This window comes from Humulus lupulus, chromosome 4 (assembly GCF_963169125.1).
Source record: "Humulus lupulus chromosome 4, drHumLupu1.1, whole genome shotgun sequence".
Lineage (NCBI taxonomy): Eukaryota > Viridiplantae > Streptophyta > Magnoliopsida > Rosales > Cannabaceae > Humulus > Humulus lupulus.
In genome coordinates, this window is record NC_084796.1 from 239266014 (window position 1) to 239284782 (window position 18769).

General features: G+C 34.5%; 1 pseudogene; it reads right to left on the reverse strand.

The window, feature by feature from the left end:
• Positions 1 to 6115: 6115 nt before the first annotated feature.
• Positions 6116 to 7861, reverse strand: LOC133833059 (protein MOS2-like; annotated as a pseudogene).
• Positions 7862 to 18769: the final 10908 nt, after the last annotated feature.

Genomic DNA, 18769 nt, shown 5'->3' on the forward strand with positions numbered 1-18769 from the left:
ACTATGTCACAAACCTAGTCCTACAAGGTTTGTCTAATTTCTCTATCATTCCTAACGAGATATACGAATATCTTGCTCCCAAATCAAGCGATACTAGAACATATACTATCGAGGATAGGAATCTGACCTGTAATTGCTTTGTTACTAGCGTCAGCTTCTCCTTGGGTTAAGGCAAATACTCTGGCAGGAACCATCGTATTGTCCATTTTCTCCTCTTGCTTGAGTTGGGGACACTGCCTCCTTCGGTGACCTTCCTGACCACAGTTGAAGCATCCCTTGATGATTGCATGACATTCCCCAAGATGTTTCTTTTGGCACTTAGAGCATTGCGGGTGTTCTATATAACCCGACTTATTGCCTTCGTTGTTTATTCGTGCTCTTTTATCACCATTGGCCTGCTAATCATCTAAATGCCTTCTCTTCTTACCATTACTATACTATTGCTATGCTGACGGCTGTTGTTGGGGTTGTTCCGACCATTCTGAGGTTGACCCTGTTGTTTAGGCTCAGGCCTACTAGCCTTCTCCTTACTAACATTCGCCTGAAGCCTTTCTACTTCTATTGACGTTTCTAGAGCATTGGCATATGTAGTATTTCCCGGGTTCGCTAGCTTAACTCCTAGCTCAATCTTTGGTCTAAGTCCTCTAACGTACTTGGTCACCCTCATAAAGTCAGTTGGAACCAACTCTGGTGCAAACTTGGCTAATATGTTGAACTGCCGAGCATATTCTACTACCGTTAAGTTGCCCTGCTTCAAACAAGCGAACTCCTCGACCCTTGTAGCGATGACTGGCGAGTTGTAATACTTCTTGTGGAACAGCTCCACAAATCTTGTCTATATCATGACTGTGTTGAGGGTGTATTTGGTTTGTGATTAATGAAGTCTATCTTTCTTTATCAAAAAAAACATCCCATAACAAATGGTGAAAACCCTTACAAATTAGGTGAAGACAGTTGTCTTTTGAAAACACCAAATGTTTTTTTTAAACAATAACATCAAGTGTTTATTAAGGAAAATAATTTGATTTTTATACATTTTTCATTCACTTTGTTTTGAAGGATGATATTTGCACTCTAACAACATACATAGGCACTTTAAAAATAAAGTATATTAAATTATTTTTTTTAACTTATTCTTAACACTTTTTTCTCAAATTTGTTGACATCTTTAATTTCTTTTTCAGTGTTAAATCATAATTTTTTTATCTTATCTTCTTAATTTTTATAAAAACTAGTAAAAGAGGCACGTGCAATGCAGATTGCACGTGTTAGTATATTTAAGGATTATTCATATATTAATATTGTATACCTAAAAATATTTTATAATCAAAATTTACTTTAATGAGTTTTTTTTTAAATGAAACTTGGTATATTTTAAGATATCAAACCAATAGTCTCATATTTACTTTGTTATTGGAAAATAAAAATATAGGAAAAAAAATTTAAACAACTATAGAAATCATACACTAAAAATATAAAATAATGAAAATAAATGTCTCTTGAATTTATTATGAATTGACCAAATAGTTTTAAATGCATATTTTAATTTTTTTTTAAGAGAGATACATTTTTTTAATTAGGCTATTAAATTTGTATAAAGTTGTAATTTGTTTCCAAGTTGTTATTTTCATATTTAAATTATTTTATGGTATTTAATTTATTAATTTTCTAATTAGATTTTATATAATTAATAATTCTTTTGTGTCTTTCTTTCAGTTTTTCAATTTAATTTTTAATTTTTTTAATTAAATTAAGTAACTAATTTGTTTAATTGGGTTAAATGGTAAGAATATTGTTAAGGGGCATTTTATGGTCTCCAATATTATTTAATATGGTATATTATTATTGGTGTAATTTAATATCCAATCTTACATATTTTAATTTAAATTAAAATATATATGACTCTGTATTAATCTATACTAAATCATAACAGTGTTGGGTACCACGTGATTCCAAACAACAATGCTTTAATTTTAAAGACAAAAATATTAAAAATACAAAATTCATTTTATTCAGTGTCTATTTAATTGCTTAATTGTATAATAAATATACTATTATGAATAAATAAATGAAAATATAAAAAATGATTTTAGTATTTATAACACAGATCAATAATTCAATATGTATAGAGCCATATATAAAAGGAAAGTATAGTAATGAAAAAGGAAAAAAAGTGTACTACATGAAAACAAATTTAAGAAAAGTTAAAATTGAATCATAGAAACCCAATATAAATCTATCATTGTTTGAAGGGCACAAATGTGGCAATAGATCTAAATAGAAAAACAGTCCAAAAAAAAGATAGAATAATCCAAAAGGAAACTGCATAACATCATAAAAAGTAATATTATTAGAGAAATTTCAAAATATATGCTTAATAATATACTCTATTTCATCTATATGACAAATTTAATAGGCATATATGTTTAATGCCCAAAATGTGACTACCACTAAGCGATAATTGTAGTAAAATTGGACAGTCAATCCACAAGGTGGTAACCTAAAACCAAAATATTAGTAGAATATAACACAAAAAGTTAGTAATATGAAATAAATAAAAATAGAAATGAAAATAGATTAGAGATTTTGGTGTTGTTTTTTTGATGAAATGATAAAATGAAATGAGTGAAATAAAAATAAGGCGTAATCAAGAGTTTGAGAAATAGAAAGGTTTTAAGAATCATTCATATGTTTGTTTGGTTACTTAGTTACTTGATTTACAAAAATACACAAGTAAATAGTTCACATCCCAACATTTACTTGGAAAATCTAACATTAAAGTCCATATTCTTTTCTCACAAAAGTTCATTTGAGTTATAAAGTTCTTTGCTTTAAGAGCACAATGCTAATCTTATGAAAAATCTAAAAATGACAAAATACCCAAGGGCAATAATGCAATAGAAGATTTGACATAAAATCATGTTTTAATATTACTTTTACTAATTAGAAGCACATAAAAAGAGCATGACTAATCCTATATACTATAAGTGAAAGTAAATAAAGATAACAAAATAGAGATGATGATGAAAGCACATAAATAACTCAATTGCATTATATTAAGAACATAGTAAATCAAAGTAGCAAAATAACATCACTAGCATATGGAATCATCCCTAACTTTCCTAGGAAGATTATGCCATTATGCTCATGATTCTCACAAAATTCTAAGAAGAAAATATGAGAAGAAAGTGAGTAGAAATTTTGCTATAGTTTCTTTACTCTAAAAATTACATATCAAATGTGAAAGAAGAATCTCTATTTATAGAAGGAGAAAATGACAAAAAAGAAATTAAATTACAAAGGGGTCTACAAAATAAATTTGAAATATTAATAATAAAATATGATTTTGAAAAATCAAATCTTATTATTAATATGGGATATTTGCTGCATAAGTACCCAATGTTTGGGTTTTGTACGCGGCATAGTCCCAATGTTTATTTTTAGTGGCAAAAGTACCCAAAGTCAGTAAAACTGTAATTCCGCCAGCCTCCTCCGTTAGGTTACGTTTCGTGATGACTGGACCAACACGTGTCACTTCGTGATTGGTCCAACTCAATAATATATTAGGGATATTTGCAGCATAAGTACCCAATGTTTGGGTTTTGTACGCGGCATAAGTACCCAATGTTTAAAAATAATTATGATTTGGACCAATAAAAACATGACACGTGTCTGCATAACGGATTCTAACGGAGGAGACTGGCGGAATTACAGTTTTACTAACTTTGGGTACTTTTGCCACTAAAAATAAATATTGGGTCTATGCCGCGTACAAAACCCAAACATTGGGTACTTATGCCACAATTATCCCTATTAATATTAACCTAACTATTTTAGTGAATAGTCATTTTGCCCTTTTTTTAACACAACAAAATATGAGCTTAAGAGCTCAAAATGGAAAGGTACAAGACTCAAAACCCACAAAAATTGGGTTGAAAGGTGGCTGAAAGTGTTGACCAAGTGTAGCCAATAGATGTGCGCCACGTGTCCAAGTGGTGGCAAGCTTGGGCTTGAGCTTGTTTTGGCTCATTTTGGGCCTAATTTTCTTCAAAATGCCACTTTTTCAACTCTTTTTTTCAGTTTTGATTCTTTCTTTCTTCTTTCTTTTTCTTTATGCCAAAATGCAACTTTAATTCCTACAAAATAACAAAATTAAATCATATTCAAATATTTTTATTTATAAAATAATCATATTAATTCCATAAAAATATTAATTAAAACTTAATTTATTTTGACTATTAAAATCAATAAATGTGTATTTGTCACCACTAATCAATCCCAAATATATGTCATTTTGTATAATTTTGACTATAATACCTCTTTCATTAAACTTCCCACTCTCTCTCACATTAATGTGCACCCATGATTAATTTGTGTGTTCTACATAAAAAATTTAAGGATTTAAATATGCTAAACATGTAAATCTTGAAAAAATACCCAGATTAAAAAAATTCAATTAAAACGAACATTTAAGCAAAAAGTTATGGTTTACCGCAAAGCATCGATGTACCATCGAATTTCCATTATTTTGGCCAAAAATCAAGTTTTCATGATTGCATCGCAAGAGCATCGAAACACCATCGATTTTACATCGAAAAAACATCGTTTTGGCAAAAATAAACCAAGTTTTCAAGATTGTATCGATTTTGCATCAAATTTGCACAGTTTCGGCCAAAAAATCTATTTTTGTGGATGCATCGCAATTGCATCGAAATATCATTGTTTTCATTATTTTTTTTGTACAAAAACGATGTTATTTCAATGTTTCTTCGATGCAATTGCGATGCATCCACAAAAATTGATTTTTTGGCCAAAACTGTGCAAATTCAATGCAAAATCAACGGAAAATTGATGCAATCTTGAAAACTTGATTTTGTTTTTCCAAAACGATGCTTTTTCGATGCTCTTGCGATGCAATCATGAAAACTTAATTTTTGGCCAAAATGATGCAAAATCGATGGTACATCGTTGCTATATCGATGCTCTGCGCTGAAATTTGACGAATATTTTGGTGAGTCATAACTTGTTGCTTAAATGTTTGTTTTAGTTTATTTTTTTAATCTAAGTATTTTTTTTCGAGATCTACATGTTTATCATATTTAAAGCCTTAAATTTTTTATGTGGAACGCAAAAATTAATTATGGGTGCACATTAATGGAATGAGCGTTTATGAAAGGGTATGGAAGGAGTGTTTAAGTTGGCATATTAAAAAATTTTCCTTTATGATGCATAGAACCTAAAATTTCCCTATTATTATTACTCATTAATCCCTCTAATATTGAGAATTCAATTTTGTATTGACACATTAATAGATTAAAAAATAAACAAAATAAGGATAAATATGGAAATGAAAATTGGTTGAGGAGCAGCTTTATTCATGCTTATTATCAGTATAGATAATGTACATATATATTCATTAACTTTTACTTAAACAAGTTTCATATGTATTTTTTTTTAATTTTTTATGTCTAAATATTTAAAATATATTTTATTTAAACGTATTGTTTTAGAATATGAATAAAATAGAGAAAAGATAGAAAAAAGTGAGCACAAGTTAAAGAAAAATATATTTTATGTTAATTTTTTTAAAAATTTTAGAATGTCAATACTCAATATGATGCGACTTTGTTTTTTCAGTTTTTTTTTAACCAACTCTTAATTTTTAGGAATTGTATATTTATCTAGTTCTAGTGTTAAGGGTTGTAGATGAAAATAATAATAATAATAATAATAATAATAATAATAATAATAATAATAATAATAATAATAATGTGAGAGTACTATCTTAGTACAAAAAACTACACTAATATGAGTTTGTGATTGGACCTGATAAAAAACGCAAGATTAATTTGGAGAGTTTTTTTTTTTTCTGTGAATGTGATGTAATACTAACACTAACGAGTATAAAAATTACAAGCTCACGAAGAGAAAGTTTAAAAACATGAGGTAACAAGAGAAAAGACCTGACCAAATCTAGCAGTAAAAAAATATCAAAACATGCATGAATTCTCTGGAAAACCCTTGTAGATCGGCATGTACTATTATTTGTTGAAGTACTTATTGATCAAAAGGAAGAACCATAAAATGTTTCTCTAACCAAATGGCTGCACAAGAATCAATATCCAAGGTAGCTTGGATCCCCAATATACTCCGCAACTCGTTCTAGGTGGACATTATGCAAAGCATGAGTGTCAGATCTCGAACAACACCAGTTTCTCGATCCAAGTCCTGCTCCACAAGACTCCCATAAACTCCTTTATGTTTCCCAAACAATATGGGAAGTGCAGTCTCAAGAAGATCTCATTGCTCTCATCCATGGATATGTCACAGGTAATTGGAGTTACCACATCAACCACCTTTCCCTTCTTCAAATACAGTCGCCCTTCTTTCAAGTCGTTGTTAATGATCCTAACCCGGGTATGGCTAGTAAGCCATGAGATTTTCCCCATGCTACTCGAATTTCTACTTTGACTACTGAGGCTTTTACTATCTCTTCTTCCCTCCTTCAATGGCTTACTTGCCTTTATTTTCGACCTGTCTTGAGTCCTTAACTCTTCTGATCTCTTCAAGCCGCTTTTCTTTAATCTCCAATCCTTCAATCTCCTCAAGCATATTTCTTCTTCCTTAGAACCCAGCTTCGCAACATCCCCAACTTGCAATTTCACCAACTCTTCGCTCATCGAAAGCCTCACAGCCAGTCTATCATGACCGAGTTTTTCAACAATCCTTCCTTTCAGACCTGCATCCCTTCCCCCAACTATCCTCGCATCCTACTCTACAAAAGTTCTACCTTCCCTATCCCTCTCTTCTGCCATTTTCTTTCTCTTTCTCTTTCTCTTTCTCTTTCTCTTTCTCCTTAACCTTCTATTTTTCTTTGTTGTTTGACTTTAGTGTAGGATTCCCATCACGAATGGGAACATCATCATTCAAAGACCCTAAACCCTGCTTGTCAGTCCTCTTGTGGTACTCTACTACCTTGACAGTGTAGGATTCCCGTCACGAATGGGAACATCATTATTCAAAAACCCTAAACCCTGCTTTCCAGTCCTCTTGTGGTACTCTACTTCCTTGACATCCTCTTTCGCATTCTTCCCAATGCCTCTCCCTTCATACCATCCATACCCAGCAAGCAAAGCAGCATCAAATCCCTCCACTGGCACATCTGTAAACTCCTTCATACTTTGATCCTCAGGAAACTCTGTGGGTCATACTTTAATTTTTGATGCAAAACATCTTCTGAAGGAGCGAATTATGAGAGTTCCATTCCTGGATATTTAGTTTCTGAACCATTGACTTGATTATGACTATCAGTGTCATCACCCTTAGTAGACTTCCTCAAGTTGAGGCCATATGACATCTTTGAATCATTAGCCTCAGCAACAGCTGACAGTGATTCAACCTCAAAATGAAGACCACTAGAACCATCAGATTGCACGATTGGAAGTTCAAAAAATTTCATCCTTTTACAGGGTTCCCATTCATTTTGTATTGGAGGGATTACTAATTTATCTTGCTTGCCCTTGAAAGTTATAATTTCAGATGCGATAAATTTAGCAACATATTTTTTAGAATCATCGGCATTGCTACTGTTCTTGCTATCATCCCCAAAGTTATTCAATGGCTTTATGGGGCCTGGCTTTGAATTTATCTTAAATGATAGTTTCATGCTTTCTTCGTGCACAGCCTCTTTAAGAAATAATCTGCAGCCACCCTAATACATAAGAAAACAAAAAATAGATAAAAGTGATAAAACTTAATAACTGATAGTTTCAATTTCAAGTAAACAGAATCTTTATATCGCAAAACAACCTCTCACAAAATAGAATTTTCCAGGTTTCTTATGTTTACTATTATCAGCCATGAAAAGGGAAAAAAAACTTCAAATAAACATATTTTTCCATCCATTAACTGTCATATACAGTTGAAACAAATTTAGCTTTGGTATTCTTAGCAATTCATTTTAAACATCTGAGTTCTTCTTGCTAACTATTGTCATTTACAATCCCAACATTAGGTTATAGAAAGAAAAAGAATGGAAAAAAAAAAACCTAAACATAATTTCTCAATGACCCACAAGCGCAATTGATGATAAATAAAAATCTGAATAACTGATTACTCTAAACAAAATAATTGTCTTGACAAAATTATCAAAGTGAAAGCTATAGGGCCAATAAATCACAGAAATCTTATTCCTATATTTATAATGAGATCAATTTTGAAACACAAAGATTCATTCCAGAATACTTGCTCTGGTTTGTGTTTGGAAGAGGATTACCTATTGAAATTGTATGGATGCAATTAATGAGTATTGTTATGCACACAGAAATATGATCCACACAAAGATTTATCATCATATGTATTAAGAAGTAATGTTAGACACAAAATCAATCCTAAATTGATACTGATTTGAGAATATTGATTTGAGAGTGAGAGAAACTAAGCATGGAAGAATAATGTTCCCTAAAACCAATTTTGATACAAAAATGGCAGAAATTTCAGAAACTGTTAAATAAAAGCTAGAGAGAGAAAGGCATAGCCAACCTGATTCGCAATGGGCAGAGCTTAGCGGCGATGGCGATGAAAAATGCGGTTAGAACTCACCAATTCAAGAAACACATATATAATGGCATCCAAAAAAGGAACTACGTACCATACCAGAGAGAGTGATAGGCGACGGCCACACAGAGAGAGAGAAGGGTAGTTTCCGACAGAGTGAGGGTGGTGGAGAGAGAGAGAGAGAGAGAGGCTCGGAGAGTGAGGGTGTAGGAGGGGCAGGCGGGCAAGATTGTGCATACTAATAACATGCCCTCAGATATACCCAAGCTCTGGACTTTGAGGCACAGACTAATGAAGCAGGTAATTTGTTTTGGTGGTGCTCATTCTATAGTTTTTGCATGTGTTTTTGCCCCAGTTATAAACATGTCCGCCCTTAAATTGGAAAGTGGTACCTTATATCAAACAATCTAAACAGTCTTCCATCCTAAGAGCTACTTTTTATTTTTACTGCTTGAAGAATTGTTGTTCAAGGCAAGGAATATATATTGAATACTTCAAATCAAACATAGTGAAATTCTTGATGGTGTCTTTTCTCAGTCTGATCTCTGAGTTTTCTTCTTCTGATATGTCAAGTAGATACTTAAAATTTTCACTTTCCTAATTCTAATAGAACCAAATATGATCAAATATACAAGTTTATCTTTCAGCGAGTTGGCTTGTCTCTTTATTACTAATTATCATCCTTAGAACAGTTTTGGCTCATCGGCTCACTTTTATGTTTATTGATGTAGTGTTGGGTTACAATGAAATTCTCCGTTCTACTTGTGATTGTAAAACTGCTCTAAAACATATTTATGTTGTACTTATTAAAGTTAATAAATAGCACAAACGCACAAATGATATCACGAAATACGCCTCACACTGTAGAAACCCTGTCATGTTAATGTTCTTTATAATACTATATCTGCCATAAATCAGTAAGTACTAAAGTCTTACTTCACTCTTCCATCAAGTCTTTAATGACAAAAATTGAGTCTTATTTTGTGTACATGCACGCACCTTCTCCATATGCATATGTAAATATATGCTTGCACACAATATATAATATATATGTATGTATTTGTGCATTTTGTTTTAGGAAACAAGAACTATTTATAATCATAAATCATTATGAACAATATTCAGGGACAAGATGTCCCCAAATATAGGAAATAAAAATTAAAGGACAGAACTCCACTGTCGCACTGAATCTGAAAGCAGTAGATTTTAAAAACCTGTAGTATCATCAAGCCGTAAAGCCACTCATAATTTAATACTATTCCACCAAGAACCAATGTCTTCTTGTTTATCTACAAATATTCTCTTGTTCTATTATTTTCTATCCCTTGTATTATGTATATATTAATACAATTGATGTTTCATTCAAAAAACAAATATTTTATTGTTCTTTTCCAGTCACAAAGACCCAATAAACATCTAACCATGCTGAATTCCAAAGCTTGTTGCCTCTACCATTGCTGTTGTTACACCCAGATTTCGAGCCTTAAGAATTGTGATCTCGAAAGCTGGATTCTTCAGGTATGGGCTCGCAATATCTAGAAATACGTGTCCGTAACCTAGGCACCGAACCTATAAAGCAGGTGGCAACCTTGAAGATGGTAGCCTCGAAATCCTCACAAGCTCGAAGGACAGACATCGAAGTACGTCTATTCTCGGATGACCTCGGATCAGGGGTTCCGAGCCTGACACAAGTATGAGCTCGAAGCCACATGATCTCGGGGAAAATGCTACAACTCGAAAGTCATTAAGAGACCTGGGTTGGCACGGCACTGAGGATGTAGATTGATAACTTTGAATATCTTAATGAGTCATTTTGGAGAGACGCAGTCTACATTTATTGTTGTAACTTCCCTATAATAAAGGGGTATTTATTATTCAGTTATACGCCCCCTGGTCTTCAGGGGACGTTTCCTTGTATATAGGAGTTACAGGATTTTAAAGCCATTAAATTTATTTACATAAATAGTAACTTCCCAGAGACGTGTGGGAGAGTATTCTAAGACTTACTCTATAAATAGAGAAGTCATGTACCTTTGTAAAGGACCGAAAATTTTGTGATCTTGAGAAAAACTCTGGAGAATTCATTCTTGAAGAATTTCCAGAAATCATCTTAAGTTCTAATAACAAAGACTCGTGGACTAGGCAGAGTTAACAGCTGAACCACGTAAAAAATCCTATTTGTTTTATTGTATTTTTCTGGCCATAACTATTTATTGTTTTCGTGCTCTATATCAACTGTTGACGAAAAACGGCGTCAACACCTGTAAGGCCCATCCCTTTTGAAAGAGATATGCATATACAATTTTGAGGGAACACCTACCGGTCCTTGAATTCATCCAACAGTATGAACTATAGTTTTCTTGCGAAAGATCAATGTAGCATCAAATGCGCTAAAATCTCAATGTTCCTCTTATCTATATGCCCACCTGTATATATTTATATTGTATATGGTCTAATATTAAAGTAAACATGCTCTAAAGTATAGTGACCATTTTCCTCTTTGAAGGCATACAGCATCACTTGCTATGTACGTGCGAAAGGTACTGTTGTCCTTACAACATGAAAATGGAATCAGTGTTTGCAAACTTTATGGAGCTCCAGCATCAAAGGTTGGTTGGAAGAAATTAAATTTGACACACACACACACATATTCTAAAAGAACCTTTGCAAATCTAAAGGAAAATTAGCTATTAAGGTGCCTACCATTTTATAGTTAAATATCTAAAGAAACTTTGTAAATTGAGTAACATGATAGGATGTATACTCATAATTGACTTCTTAATGAGTGGAGTGATGGTAAAGCTATAATTTTTTAAAATATTGAATCTAATTCCTTGGTTATCATTATTATGTAAAAACTTCAGAATATGGATTATTTTCTTGGGCTCGAAAATTCTGGTCATTAATAATATAAAATACTTTGATTTTATTTCAAAAAAAGCATAATTGCTGCCATTATTGAACCTGCAGTAAGAACACTCTGAAGTTACTTGTCAGAATATTGAGTCCAAGTGTCCTAAGGATTTGTTCCACTTAGGATAAGATCTATGAAATTCAGAAGTTTTAAAAAAACTTTCCCTATTTTATGATAGACTTTGGTGACTCTGTGGACCTTGTTGGAACCTTTTGTTATGAATTATTAAAAATTGATACATTTGTGTGTGATATGGGAAAAGTCCCACATGGATTTGGAACACTTTTCATAGAGTGTATATATATTGCAAGTGCAATGACTTGGGGTGTGCCCCAAGGGGTACCCAGTTTTGTGCGAATGGGTGAGGACTCACACACTTGACCACCACGCGCGCGCGCGCCGCCGCCGCCGCCCGTCCGACCGAGCTGAGCTGAGCTGGCGGGTGGGTGGTGTGGTGTCGTATTAACGTTTTATTTTTTTAAACAAAGGTATCTAAACGTTTATATCATCTTATTAATTAAATTGATTTTAAAACGTTCATTTTAATAATACCAAAAAATTGTTTTATTTTTATTAATTGAAGATAAACGTTTTTTTTTAGCCGTTTTAATCCTTAATCCTCCTCTGATTTATTAAAGAAAAAACGTTTATGACCGTTTTGGGAATTTCTCTGTGTATAAATAAGATAGAACCATTTTGGAAAAAAGATAACAAAAACACAGAGTTCTTTCTTGGTTCTACGAAATTTCTTAGAGAGCAATTTTATAAAGGGTGTACAAGAATGATCCTCTCGGTGCAGGGGGGATTCGTACAGAGGCTGTTTTATCCTGGGGACGGCTTGGTTGATAGACTGTCGTGCACACTTGGGGTAGAGCCGCGAAACGTCTTAAAGAGAGCGACTTTGTCCGCGACTCAGCCAGAAAATTTTGTTCGGTAAATTCGTTCCATTTTATTTTTCTATTGTGGAAAATCAATTTTAAGACGATCTGTTCTGCTATGGCTGCGACCGATGAATTTTCTGGTTCTACCTCTGTTGATATTAACAAACCATTTCGCTTTGAGGGTTTGCAATTTAAGCGTTGGAAACAGAAGATGTTTTTTTATCTGACCATGAAGAAGGTGGCGTTTGTGCTCACTGCTCTGAAGCCGGTTGTCCCTGAAGCCTCGACCGACAAGGACAATCAGACTGAACGTGAGAAGCAACAGAAGGACTTGGACTCATGGGTGGAAAACGATTTCCTATGTAAGAATTTTATTCTTAACGGTTTATCTGATGATCTATATGACTATTATAACTCAGACAAGTCAGCAAAGGAGATTTGGGAGGCGCTGCAAAAGAAATACGATACAGAGGAGGCGGGGACTAAAAAATACGCTATTAGTCGCTACCTGAAGTATCAGATGGTTGATGACAAATCTGTGGAGGCCCAATCTCACGAAATTCAGAAAATTGCTCATGAGATTATCTCGGAAGGTATGGCCCTTGATGAACAGTTTCAAGTTGCTGTTTTAATTGACAAATTACCTCCTTCCTGGAAGGACTTTAAAAATGTTCTCAGGCATAAGACTAAGGAATTTTCCTTAGAAAGTTTGATCACCCGCCTTCGTATCGAGGAGGAAGCAAGGAAACAAGACCAGAAAGAAGAGGTGCTTGTTGTCTCTAACAGCATCCCTAAGAAGCCCACACCTGCGGTTCTGAAGCCAAATGGCAAAACTTTTAAGAATCAGAACCGCAACTCGAATTCAAATTCCAACCGCAACGCGAATTCAAATCCCAACCGCAACAACCAGCACAATCCTCGAAACAACAATCAGAATTGGAACCATAACAGGAACCAACATGGAAGGCAGCAGCCTCCACCTAAACAGAATGACTCTGGACAATTCCTTTGTTACGTTTGTAACAAGCCAGGTCATATGGCACGTAAGTGTAGGAACAAGCCAAGCACTGCTCCGCAGGCTAACTTGACTGAAGAAGCTTTTATAGCTATGATTTCTGAGATCAACCTTATTGGTGGATTAGATGGGTGGTGGGTAGACACTGGCGCTTCTCGCCATGTCTGCTATGATCGTGCTATGTTTAAAACATACACTGCTGCTGACGATAAGAAAGTGCTGTTGGGAGATTCCCACACCACTATTGTTGCTGGGATGGGAAATGTGGAGCTTAAGTTTACCTCAGGAAAGACTTTATTACTGAAAGATGTAATGCATACTCCTGAGATGAGAAAGAATCTGGTTTCTGGTTTTCTGCTTAATAAGGCTAGGTTTACTCAAACTATTGGGGCTGATTTGTACACCATCACTAAGAATGGTATTTTTGTTGGGAAGGGTTATGCTACTGATGGTATCTTTAAGTTAAATGTTGAATCCAATAAAGTTTCTCCTTCTGCTTATATGTTGTGTGATTTTAATGGTTGGCATGCTAGACTTTGTCATGTTAATAAGCGCATTATTAAGAACATGAGTAACATAGGACTGATTCCTAAAGTGTCAGAAAATGATTTTGAAAAATGTGATTTTTGTAGTCAAGCAAAAATAACTAAGACTCCTCATAAATCTGTTACTAGAGAATCTGAGCCACTAGATTTAATTCATTCAGATATTTGTGAACTTGACGGAACGTTAACTAGGAATGGTAAACGTTATTTTATCACTTTTATTGATGATTGTTCTGACTTTACTTATGTGTACTTGATGAAAAATAAAAGTGATGCGCTTGACATGTTCAAATTATTTGTGACTGAAATTGAGAATCAATTCAATAAGAAAATTAAAAGGTTTCGTAGTGATAGAGGAACTGAATATGATTCAAACATGTTTATTGAGTTTTATAATTCACATGGCATTGTACACGAAACCACTGCACCATATTCACCTAAAATGAACGGTAAAGCTGAAAGGAAGAATCGAACTTTTACTGAATCTGTTGTGGCTATTTTATTAAATTCTGGTGCTACATCTCATTGGTGGGGTGAAATTCTTTTGACTGTTTGTTATGTGCTGAATAGAGTTCCTAAGTCTAAAAGTAAAGTTTCACCTTATGAGATCTTGAAAAATAGGCAACCTAACCTGTCTTATTTTAGAACTTGGGGTTGTCTGGCTTATGTTCGTATTCCTGATCCTAAGAGAATTAAACTAGCAAGTAGAGCCTATGAATGTGTATTTATCGGATATGCAATTAATAGTAAAGCATATAGGTTCTATGATTTAAATGCGCATGTTATTGTGGAATCAAATGATGCTGATTTTTATGAACATAGATTCCCTTTTAAATTGAGAAATAGTGGGGGCGCATCTACTAGCAACATTCCTGTGATTAGGAATAATGAACATATTGAGGATAGAGAATCAGAACCTAGGAGAAGTAAGAGAACTAGAGTTGCTAAAGATTATGGTTCTGATTTCTGTGTCTATACATTAGAAGAGGATCCTGCTAACCTCCAAGAAGCCTTGTGCTCTCTAGATGCTGACCTCTGGCAAGAAGCAATAAATGATGAGATGGAGTCTCTTGAGTCTAACAAAACGTGGCACTTAGTTGATTTACCTCCTGGTTGTAAGCCTATAGGTAGTAAGTGGATCTTGAAAAAGAAATTGAAACCCGATGGTACTGTTGAAAAATACAAGGCTCGTTTGGTAGCCAAGGGTTTTAGGCAGAGAGAAAACATAGATTTCTTTGACACCTTTTCACCTGTTACGAGAATAACATCCATTAGAGTTTTGATTTCCCTAGCTGCAATTCACAATCTAGTTGTTCACCAAATGGATGTTAAGACTGCTTTTTTGAATGGTGAATTAGAAGAAGAAATCTATATGGATCAACCGGAAGGGTTTGTGATCCATGGCCAGGAACATAAGGTTTGCAAGTTAGATAAATCTCTGTATGGTCTTAAGCAGGCACCTAAGCAATGGCATGAGAAATTTGACAATTTAGTTATCTCACATGGATTTAAAGTAAATGAAAGTGACAAATGCATCTATTACAAATCTGATAATGACATTTGCACTATTGTATGTCTATATGTGGATGACTTGCTCATATTTGGTTCGAATATCCATGCTGTGAATATTGTGAAATCTCTTTTGTGTGCTAACTTTGATATGAAGGACCTCGGAGAAGCGAATGTAATCCTTGGTATTAAGATTACTAGGTCCGAAAAGGGAATTTCTTTGGATCAATCTCACTACATTGAGAAGATTCTAAAGAAATACAATTACTTTGATTGTAAACCTGCTTGCACACCATATGATCTAAGTGTAAAGTTATTTAAGAACACTGGTGACGGTGTAAGACAATCTGACTATGCGAGCATCATTGGCAGTCTTCGATATGCCACTGATTGTACTAGACCCGACATTGCCTATGTCGTGGGATTATTGTGCAGGTTTACTAGCAGACCTAGTATAGAGCATTGGCATGCTATTGAAAGGGTCATGAGATACCTAAAGAGAACCATGAACCTTGGATTACATTATCAGAAGTTTCCAGCTGTTCTCGAAGGTTATAGTGATGCAGACTGGAACTCTCTGTCTGATGACTCCAAAGCAACAAGTGGCTATATCTTTAGTATAGCTGGTGGAGCTGTTTCTTGGAAATCAAAGAAACAGACTATTTTGGCACAGTCCACCATGGAGTCAGAAATGATAGCACTAGCTACAGCTAGTGAAGAAGCAGGTTGGCTGAGAAGCCTGCTAGCTGAGATCCCTTTATGGGAAAAACCGTTACCAGCTGTGTTGATCCACTGCGATAGTACCGCGGCTATTGCAAAAATTCAGAACCGTTATTACAATGGTAAGAGACGACAGATACGTCGTAAGCATAGTACTGTTAGAGAGTTTCTCTCAACAGGAGCTATTAGAGTGGATCATGTACGCACTGATGATAACCTAGCAGATCCTTTGACGAAAGGATTAGCTAGAGAGAAAGTCCATAAAACATCGAAGGGAATGGGACTATTGCCCTTAGAATGATGAATCACTCATGATGGTAACCCAACCTAAAGACTGGAGATCCCAAGAACTAGGTTCAATGGGTAATAACAAGTTGTGAAGTGATATGAGTTGAATCATGCTATTTCCATTAAAGCAAATAGAAGCATGAATTCCTGAAGCGATGAGAGGATGAGTTAATAGAAACTCTTAATGAGATCTATACTCTATGTGGAGTGGAGTACCGAGCTACGTGAATGTGGAAGTGGGGCCGCTTCCTATGGAATTTGGGCAAAATTTCTAGAGCATTCACTATACTGGGATAGACGTGCATGGCCATTAACGCACGGGCTGTTTTGATTACACCCTTGAAAGGTTGGTGCGTGGTACGATGTTAGAAATAGAGTTTAAGACTACGTGTCACTCTAGTATAATCTAAATCGTATTCACTACGCAAATGTTCAAATCGAAAGATACATTTGTTTATGCACAATCTTATAGATTCTGAAATTGCTCAAGAAAATATTTTTTAAAATTCAAGTGGGGGATTGTTGGAACCTTTTGTTATGAATTATTAAAAATTGATACATTTGTGTGTGATATGGGAAAAGTCCCACATGGATTTCGAACACTTTTCATAGAGTGTATATATATTGCAAGTGCAATGACTTGGGGTGTGCCCCAAGGGGTACCCAGTTTTGTGCTAATGGGTGAGGACTAACACACTTGACCACCACACGCGCGCGCGCCGCCGCCGCCGTCCATCCGACCGAGCCGAGCTGAGCTGAGCTGGCGGGTGGGTGGTGTGGTGTCGTATTAACGTTTTATTTTTTTAAACAAAGGTATCTAAACGTTTATATCATCTTATTAATTAAATTGATTTTAAAACGTTCATTTTAATAATACCAAAAAACTGTTTTATTTTTATTAATTGAAGATAAACGTTTTTTTTTAGCCGTTTTAATCCTTAATCCTCCTCTGATTTATTAAAGAAAAAAATGTTTATGACCGTTTTGGGAATTTCTCTGTGTATAAATAAGATAGAACCATTTTGGAAAAAAGATAACAAAAACACAGAGTTCTTTCTTGGTTCTACGAAATTTCTTAGAGAGCAATTTTATAAAGGGTGTACAAGAACGATCCTCTCGGTGCAGGGGGGATTCGTACAGAGGCTGTTTTATCCTGGGGACGGCGTGGTTGATAGACTGCCGTGCACACTTGGGGCAGAGCCGCGAAACGTCTTAAAGAGAGCGACTTTGTCCGCGACTCAGCCAGAAAATTTTGTTCGGTAAATTCGTTCCATTTTATTTTTCTATTGTGGAATATCAGACCTTATGCAACAAAACTGCATTTTGTTTATGAAATCATTTTGTTTGCTAAAGCGAACATGGCAATTTATTATATATATATATTTGGATGTTTCTTCGTGCTCTTGTTTTGTCAGTCTTTCTGGTTTGTAAAGGAAACCAGTCTCACTCAAATATGAACCTTATCCTATTAGGTTTTACGTCATGAACTTGGCCCTATTATCTCATTCAACTTGAAAAGGCCAGACGGTTCTTGGTATGGATACTGTGAAGTTGAAAAACAAGCATCTTTGTCAGGAATTCAGTTACGGGTAAGAGTCGGAAATTCTTGCTTGCTTTCTTCTATAGTTCATCAATTCTTAAATTCATATATAATGTATTTCTTTTTTTTTTCCTTTCCTCTTGCATTTGCATACAAAATTTATTTTCACGGAGTGCTCCATTTAGACCAATGGAAAGGGCCTTTGCAAGTAACAATTTATAGGTGTGTGCACTCTGAGATTGTACAGCTGACATGGCTGCCAAATTATATGAATTATGTTTTGTTACATAATTTCCTTGCGGTAGTTATTACTATTAAAGTGCTTTTGTTGTTTGTCATTGGCTTAAATTTTCAGGGTTGGGTCTTGCTTTCTGGCAACACTACTTTTGTATTGTCATATTGACGATGCAAATGTATCACCCTTTTGTTTTATGCTGTTTTATTCTCACTTTTTCAACAAAAGGTTCTGTATGCAATCACCTTTGTTGCTATAAGAATCAGTAATATGACTGCATTTGTGGAATGATAGTGGTGGTACGCTTATCCGGCTCTTCTAAATAGACAAGATGTTTTTACAACCCTGGTGCATGTGCAAAATATCTTAGATTGTCTCACAATGATCTTCTCTCAAATATTGAGGTAATTCAATGTCTAATTCATCAATAACTTTCATTATTGCTGTATTTTGTGTATGTTTTTAAGGCTTACGTTAGTTCCTAATGGGATACATTGTTAATTAATAATTGTACCATTTTTTAGGCTGGCCATGTTTGTTGGGACGATTATGACATAGTTCATGGG